The sequence below is a fragment of the Salvelinus sp. IW2-2015 genome, linkage group LG2, assembly GCF_002910315.2.
Source record: "Salvelinus sp. IW2-2015 linkage group LG2, ASM291031v2, whole genome shotgun sequence".
NCBI classification, from domain to species: Eukaryota; Metazoa; Chordata; class Actinopteri; order Salmoniformes; family Salmonidae; genus Salvelinus; species Salvelinus sp. IW2-2015.
Window position 1 is genome coordinate 36,109,813 of NC_036839.1, and position 7,792 is coordinate 36,117,604.

Here is a 7,792-nt window from a genome sequence, read left to right on the forward strand (position 1 = left end):
GAGTGGCTTTGTGAAGTTGGGTCTGATCAACACTGAGGTGCTGATGGCTGCGACCGAGCTACCCTGGTCAACCTGAAAATACTTTACGTTTATTTAGCATGTAACCCAATTTTTTGCAGGAGATTCCAGCATCTAAATGTGACATCCAGGTTATTTTTCATGAATCGACCGAAAGCATTACACAGAGTGGAGAAAAACAGACATAAACTTTGGGGTAACGGGAGGACAAAGTCAACACTGACAGTTGGATGAAATTTCACCAAACCCTGAACTTGTCAAAGCGATTATAGAACCTGAGCACCATGATTGACGAGAAATATAAGATATTTTCGCCACCCTTGCTACAATTGAAACTAAGCTCTATGTTTACGCCAAGAGGACTCCGCCACCATGCTAACTGTAAAGGTTACAACACTGGAGAAAACGGTGGAAAAACCGACTGAAACTCTGTCTATTTTTGAGACAGAAGTTGCAGAGGCAATATTAATGTCAAATCTGAGAGAATGAACCGAAGAGGTGAATCTAACCCAATTATTTTAGACATGGCTACTAATACCTCGTTCAAAACAACTGGGAACTCTGGAAAAAAACGGCTCCGACTAGGAAAAATCTATTTGAAAGGTCATCCAATTGAGAATTCCACCTCGGATACTCGGACCTCTTTCTACAGCTCTGACCGTCCGACCTGAAGTTCACTGACGTCATGATTTGACCTCGTATTTTTCAGTTGTTTTGAACGCGGCATGTAGACTAAAGGAAATGGCAGTAATGTGATGTAATGTCGTGAAGGAATTATTTTGTTTCTTGTTTAGTTTTCTCTTCTCCCTATTAAGTACAGTTGAAGTCAGAAGTTTACATACACTTAGGTTGGAGTCATTAAAACTAATTTTTCAACCACTACACAAATTTCTTGTTAACAAACTATAGTTTTGGCAAGTCGGTTAGGACATCTACTTTGTGCATGACACAAGTCCTTTTTCCAACAATTGTTTACAGACAGATTATTTCCCTTATAATTCACTGTATCACAGTTCCAGTGGGTCAAAAGATTACATACACTAAGTTGACTGTGGCTTTAAACAGCTTGTAAAATTCCAGAAAATTGTCATGGCTTCTGATAAGCTAATTGACATAATTTGAATCAATTGGAGGTGTACCTGAGGATGTATTTCAAGGCCTACCTTCACACTCAGTGCCTCCTTGCTTGACATCATGGGAAAATCAAAATAAATCAGCCGACCATACCATGTTGCGCCTTGGTCTCCTCCCTACGACGGCCGTGACACCCCAAGCAAACTTCCAAAATTGTGGCAAATTGGCTTAAGGACAACAAAGTCAAGGTATTGGAGTGGCCATCACAAAGCCCTGACTTCAATCTTACGGAACATTTGTGGGCAGAACTGAAAAAACGTGCAAGGAGGCCTACAAACCTGACTCAGTTGTACTAGCTCTGTCAGGAGGAATGGGCCAAAATTCAYCCAAGTTATTGTGGGAAGCTTGTGGAAGGCTACCCGAAACGTTTGACCCAAGTAAAAAAATTAAAGGCAATGCTACCAAATACTAAATGAGTGTATGTAAACTTCTGATCCACTTGGAGTGTAATGAAAGAAATAAAAGCTTAAATAAATAATTCCCTACTATTATTCTGACATTTCACATCCTTCAAATAAAGTGGTGATCCTAACTGACCTAAGACAGAGAATTTTTACTAGGATTAAATGTCAGGAATTGTGAAAAACTGAGTTTAAATGTATTTGGCTAAGGTGTATGTAAACTTCCGACTTCAACTGTATGTTATACGACTCCATACTTCAATTAGATATTAATTATTGGCGAGGTATTCGAACGTTGACTGTTGCACTCTGGTCACATGCTTTATGTCATTAAAATATGAAAATTTAGGCTGCATATATATTCTTTGTGTTGATGAAAATAATATCTGACTTTTTTTGTTGTAATTTTTAATTTTTTTAATGTTATTTTGGAGTGGGGTTTGTGGGTGCACTCGTCTCCATGCACGGTGTCTCGAGGCGGGTGGGGTCGAGCGCACCTACTGTCAACTTGTATGGAGCAGAATTGGGTTTTCACTGATATTTGATTAAGAAGCCAGCTGTTATGAACAAATCTCTTTTCTTTCTTAATTTTATTGTGTTCTTATTAAAAATGAGCTTGTTTGTTTGAGGGAAGTTTGTAATGATGCATTTTCTTTTCTCCTCCCAAGCCCAATGTTATTATTATGACTTCATCATTGGTATGATCAGGCTATAATTAATTTATCAAATAGTAAATTACCTGTTTTAATTTCCCTCATTAAAATGCAAATCAGTTTGTAACATTTTTGACATGTGTTTTTCTGGATTTTTTTGTTATTCTGTCTCTCACTGTTCAAATAAACCTACCATTAAAATAATAGACTGATCATTTCTTTGTCAGTGGGCAAATGTACAAAATCAGCAGGGGATCAAATACTTTTTTACCTCACTGTAGTAGACAATGACCTAGACCACGTTATATTTATTTCCAGATGCGGTCAATGTCTTGTAGCTTTTTTAATTAGATTTTTTTCATTTGGTTACCTTAAGCATGGTTTCAAAATGTAATGTTAGAATTGGGAGGATTGAGAGGTTGCGTCCATGCGTCTCAGCTCAGTGAACGGTTTGGGCAAGAGAAATTATTTGCATTTTCAAGACTTCACCTCCATGTCAGGTGTTTTTAAATTATGTAAAGTTGGATGTATATGTTTTGTTTATCTTAATGTTTGACAAATGTGTATTCATTAAGGATCCCCATTAGCTGCTGCCTTGAGCAGCTAGTCTTCCTGGGGTCCAGTGACATTATTAAGGTAGTCATATACAATAAAAAATATTACATGACATTTCATTTCATAACACTTTTCACAACACATTAAGTGTGTGTCCTAAGGCCACTACTCTACTATCACATATCTACAATACAAAATATATGTGTATGTGTGTAGAGTGAGTGTGTTATGTGTCTGTGGCTTTGTGTCTGTCTTCACAGTCACCGTTGTTGTCAGGATTTGGCCAGGATTGTTCAGGTTTTTGGTCACCTTTTGTTTTTTCCCTTGTTCTAATTATTATTTGCACCTGTGTGTCATTTCCTTGTAGGTATTTAATCCCTTTGTGTTCCTCAGTTCTTTGCGCTGTGTTTGTATGTTAGCACCCAGCCCCAGCCATGCTGTGAACATATATTTCTCTTGTTGGATTTTCCAGAGGTTCTCTGGTTTTGTTCTTGTTTATTTTTTATTAGTCTTTTGAGGTTTGTTTTTTTCCCTGCTGTTCTTACCACTTTGTGGATTTTCTTTGTATTTTGGAGGATATCCATTTTTTCTCTTGGCTTTACTTTTGACGTTGTGGATTTATATTTTTGCCTGAAGATCTTTTACCTTGATTAAACCACCGTCTCTAGTACTGCTGTGTCTGCCTCATCTTCTGGGTTCTGCCGACGATTAGTGACTGTTTCTCACACCGGGTCCTGACAGTTGTTCCATAAGTTGTCACACCCTGATCTGTTTCACTTGTGCTTGTCTCCACCCCCCTCCAGGTGTCGCTCATCTTCCCCATTATCCCCTGTGTACTTATACCTGTGTTCTCTGTTTGTCTGCTGCCAGTTCGTCTTGTTTGTCAAGTCAAACAGCGGTTTGTCTCAGCTCCTGCTTTTCCCCAGTCTCTTTTTCTCGCTCTCCTGGTTTTGACCTTTGCCTGTCCTGTCTTTGAGCCCGCCTGCCTGACCACTCTGCCTGCCCCTGAGCCTGCCTGCCATCCTGTGCCTTTGCCCCTAACCTGGATTCCCGACCTCTACCTGACTTGAGCCTGCCTGCCGTCCTGTGCCTTTGCCGCTACTCTGGATTATCGACCCCTGCCTGCCTTGACCTGTCATTTGCCTGCCCCTGTTGCTGTAATAAACATTGTTACTTCAAGTCTGCATTTGGGTCTTACCTGAAATGTGATGTAAGATGTATTTTATCTTTTTTTATCTCATTATATTGCTTGCATCAGTTACCTGATAGAGAGAATAAAGTAGATGTCGCGCGTCAAACGTCTGATTTATGACCCTATGTCCGGATGACGCGTACATGCCCAAATATGAGCATCTGGTCAGGACGTCCTGGCGGGAAGGTGTCACGTGGTTATGCCAATATAAGTGCATCCTGTTTCTGTTGTCACGTGTTAGAGTGTGTGTGCTATTTTATGGCTATATTGCATCTATTCCTTTGAAGTTGTCATGATGATTGTGTAGGGACCTCGGTGAACTGGGGGGGATGTGTTTGAACATTTTCAAAGAGTATGGCCCACCCACCCACCCTATGTTATTGCCCTTAGGGTTGTTGACTATGAAGCAGGAATGTCCGGGAGGATTGTGTTTGCGGCAGACGCATTATAAATAAGGCCCAGAACAACACATGCGGCCCCAGAACACTAAACAAGATTTAAAAAATAAAACTAAGAACATTAAACAGAAAATTATGTCTCCTAGGCCAATTCTCGGGGTGCTATGCATCTCTTGTCATAAACCCAATGATAAAAGCATTGAGGACATTTTGTATGATGCCCCTGAATGTTTTGAAGGAGTTTTGGATACGAGTGATGGACATATGGCTTACATATTCCAACCTGAGGATTCAACTGTGAAGATTTTCACAGACAGCGGTCCCAAACCCCTTTATCATGCAAAACCCGGGAGTTTTTCTCCTGCGCTGCGTATGAGAGAATGGCTTAAGATAAGGCTAGCGCTCTGTCAAATTGGTACAACCCTGCCAGGCTATGCTTTGGAAGAGCTGGTGTGCGGGCGCGGTGATTTGAAAGCCATAAGGGTCTCTTCAATGGTGTATAGCCCCGACTCCAAAGTGACAATTTTAGCATGTGAACAATTTGATAGTACAAATGTGACAAAGTCTGTCAGTTCATATGTATTTTCCAAAGCCTGTAAGGATGTCAACTTTTTTTGCCAGTGTTTAGCTTGAAATGGATTGATTACCCTATATTCATAACCCTGATGCATAAGCTGGACAGTCTTTTCCAAAATCGTGAACAATTACGTCGCTGGCCGCTTCTATCCTTAAGACATACCTAGGGTATACATGCAAGACGTTTGATCTATCCATGGAGTGAAAACTTACGGAGCCTTGACTGAGCATGTGTGGGATATCCTGCGAGCAAGAGTCTGTCTCGACGATGGTGAATTGGAGACGGATGGATGTATAAACATATAGCCGGGCCCTTTATCTGTAATAAAGGAATTGTAAAAATGTTAAAATAATTATAGCATGTTTTAAAAGGTCTGTACTAAAGATTTAGAATGAAATGGTATTAATGCTATATCTCACCCCTTAACGAATGGGAATCTCTCGTTTTCTCTCTCGCCCCGGTCTGTCGTGGAGAATTGCAATGTCTTAAAAAAAACTATGTCTTATTTTATACGAATACAGTCTTTCCTACAACAGCATGTTATAAACATTTAATGGTTATTAAAAGTTTAGTACTGTGTCTGGTAATGATGTATAACGTGCATGTTTCAATATTGCGCAGTAAAAATGTTTTGGATTTATTATAAGATGTTTTAAAAAGGTCTGTACTAAATATTATGAATTAAATAAATGGTTTTATAGCGGTATCTCACCTTTAACGAAGGGGCTCTGGCTTTTCGCTCTACCATCATGCATGTCCCGGAGAAAAAGGATTTCGAAAAAGACGTGTGCGTGTGCGGGTATGTGTGTGTGTTTCAAAACAAAAGGGGGTGGGGGTGTGTGTCTCTGCATGGGGCGTTTGTAACCAAAAAGGTTACAAACCTTTCGCCTTCTGTAATAAGAAGTCTCTTCAATTGGGCTTGGCACTTTCGATTCATTACCAGACATGCCTTTCAAATACGTATTTATCTCACCCCCAAGGATGTGGGAGGCTAAAAAGTCAAACAACCCCGGCAGAATATATATTTTTCGACAACCTCCTACGGTTTAAAACGTATGTTATTTCTAATCAGCGCATATACTAACGGTCCCCCCACCCCGGGCTATAAATTTACAACGGACACCCCCCAAGCTGCTACCCCTGAGGTGCTATGAAGCATAAATGCAATACTGGCAGACAGAATATGTCAAGACACCCTCCTGTGGTTTTTGGTCTCTAAACATTCTGGGGTAATATATGATATATGACCATGCCGCCCGAAAAAACGTCATCTGTGAATCCGTCCTAATGGAGCTTTCTGAAGGTGAGTTAGTGAAAATAATATATTAGATTTGAAGGCGTTAGGTATTTTCAGGGAATTGTTTGGATATTACAATTTGATAATGTTCTAATATTAACTTCTCATGGATAGGAGGCAGCATTTTTACGTTTGGATGAAAAGCGTTCCCAGAGTAAACTGCCTGCTACTCAGTCCCAGTTGCTAATATATGCATATTATTAGTAGATTTGGATAGAAAACACTCTGAAGTTTCTAAAACTGTTTGAATGATGTCTGTGAGTATAACAGAACTCATATGGCTGGCGAAAACCTGAGAGAAAATCCAACCAGGAAGTGGGAAATCTGAGGTTGGTCGATTTTCAACTCATTCCCTATTGAAGATACAGTGGGATATTGGTCATGTTGCACCTCCTAAGGCTTCCACTAGATGTCAACAGTCTTTAGAACTTGAGTCAGAGGTCTGGCAGAATGCTTTGAGCTCGTGACGCGCGGTCATGTGAGAGGTAGCTTGCGTTGCATTGCTTTTCTACACACAAAGTAATTCTCCGGTTGGAACATTATTGAAGATTTATGTTAAAAACRTCCTAAAGATTGAATCTATACTTAGTTTGACATGTTTCTATGACCTGTAATATAACTTTTTGGACTTTTCTTCCGTACTTTCCGCTGGACTTGCACGCGCGTCGTGAGTTTGGATTTGTTTACCAAACGCACTAACAAAGGAGGTATTTGGACATAAATGATTAACTTTATGGAACAAATCAAACATTTATTGTGGAACTGGGATTCATGGGAGTGCATTCTGATGAAGATCATCAAAGGTAAGTGAATATTTATAATGCTATTTCTGACTTATGTTGACTCCAACATGGATGATATCTTCTTGGGTTGTGTTGGTCTCTGAGCGCCGTACTCAGATTATTGCATGGTTTGCTTTTTCCGTAAAGTTTTGAAAGGAGGAGAAGCATATTTTTTAAATCTGTGAAAAACACTTGTATCTTTTATCAATGTTTATTATGAGTATTTCTGTGATTTGATGTGGCTCTGTACAAATTCACAGGATGTTTTGGAGGCAAAGCCAAATGTAAAATGAGGTTTTTGGATATAAATATGAACTTGATCGAACAAAACATACATGTAATGTGTAACATGTTGTCCCGGGAGTGTCATCTGATGAAGAATATCAAAGGTTAGTGATTAATTTGATCCATATTTCAGCTTTTTGTGACTCCTCTCTTTGGTTGGAAAATCGCTGTATGCTTTCTGTGACTAGTTGCTGACCTAACATCATGATATGTTCTGCTTTCGCCGAAAAGCTTTTTTTGAAATCGGACACTCTGGTTGGATTAACGACAATTTTATCGTTAAAATGGTGTCTAATACTTGTATGTTTTGAGAAAATATAATTCTGAGATTTCTGTTGATTGAATATGGCGCCCTGCAATTTCATTGGCTGTTGGCGAGCAGAACCCCAGTCCTAGACAGGTTAAACAGGAGTTATATGTTTTTTAAAACTGGGGACAACGATTTTTTAGGTAATATGTCAAATGCACATATTCTCATAATTTAAAATGTATATATTTTG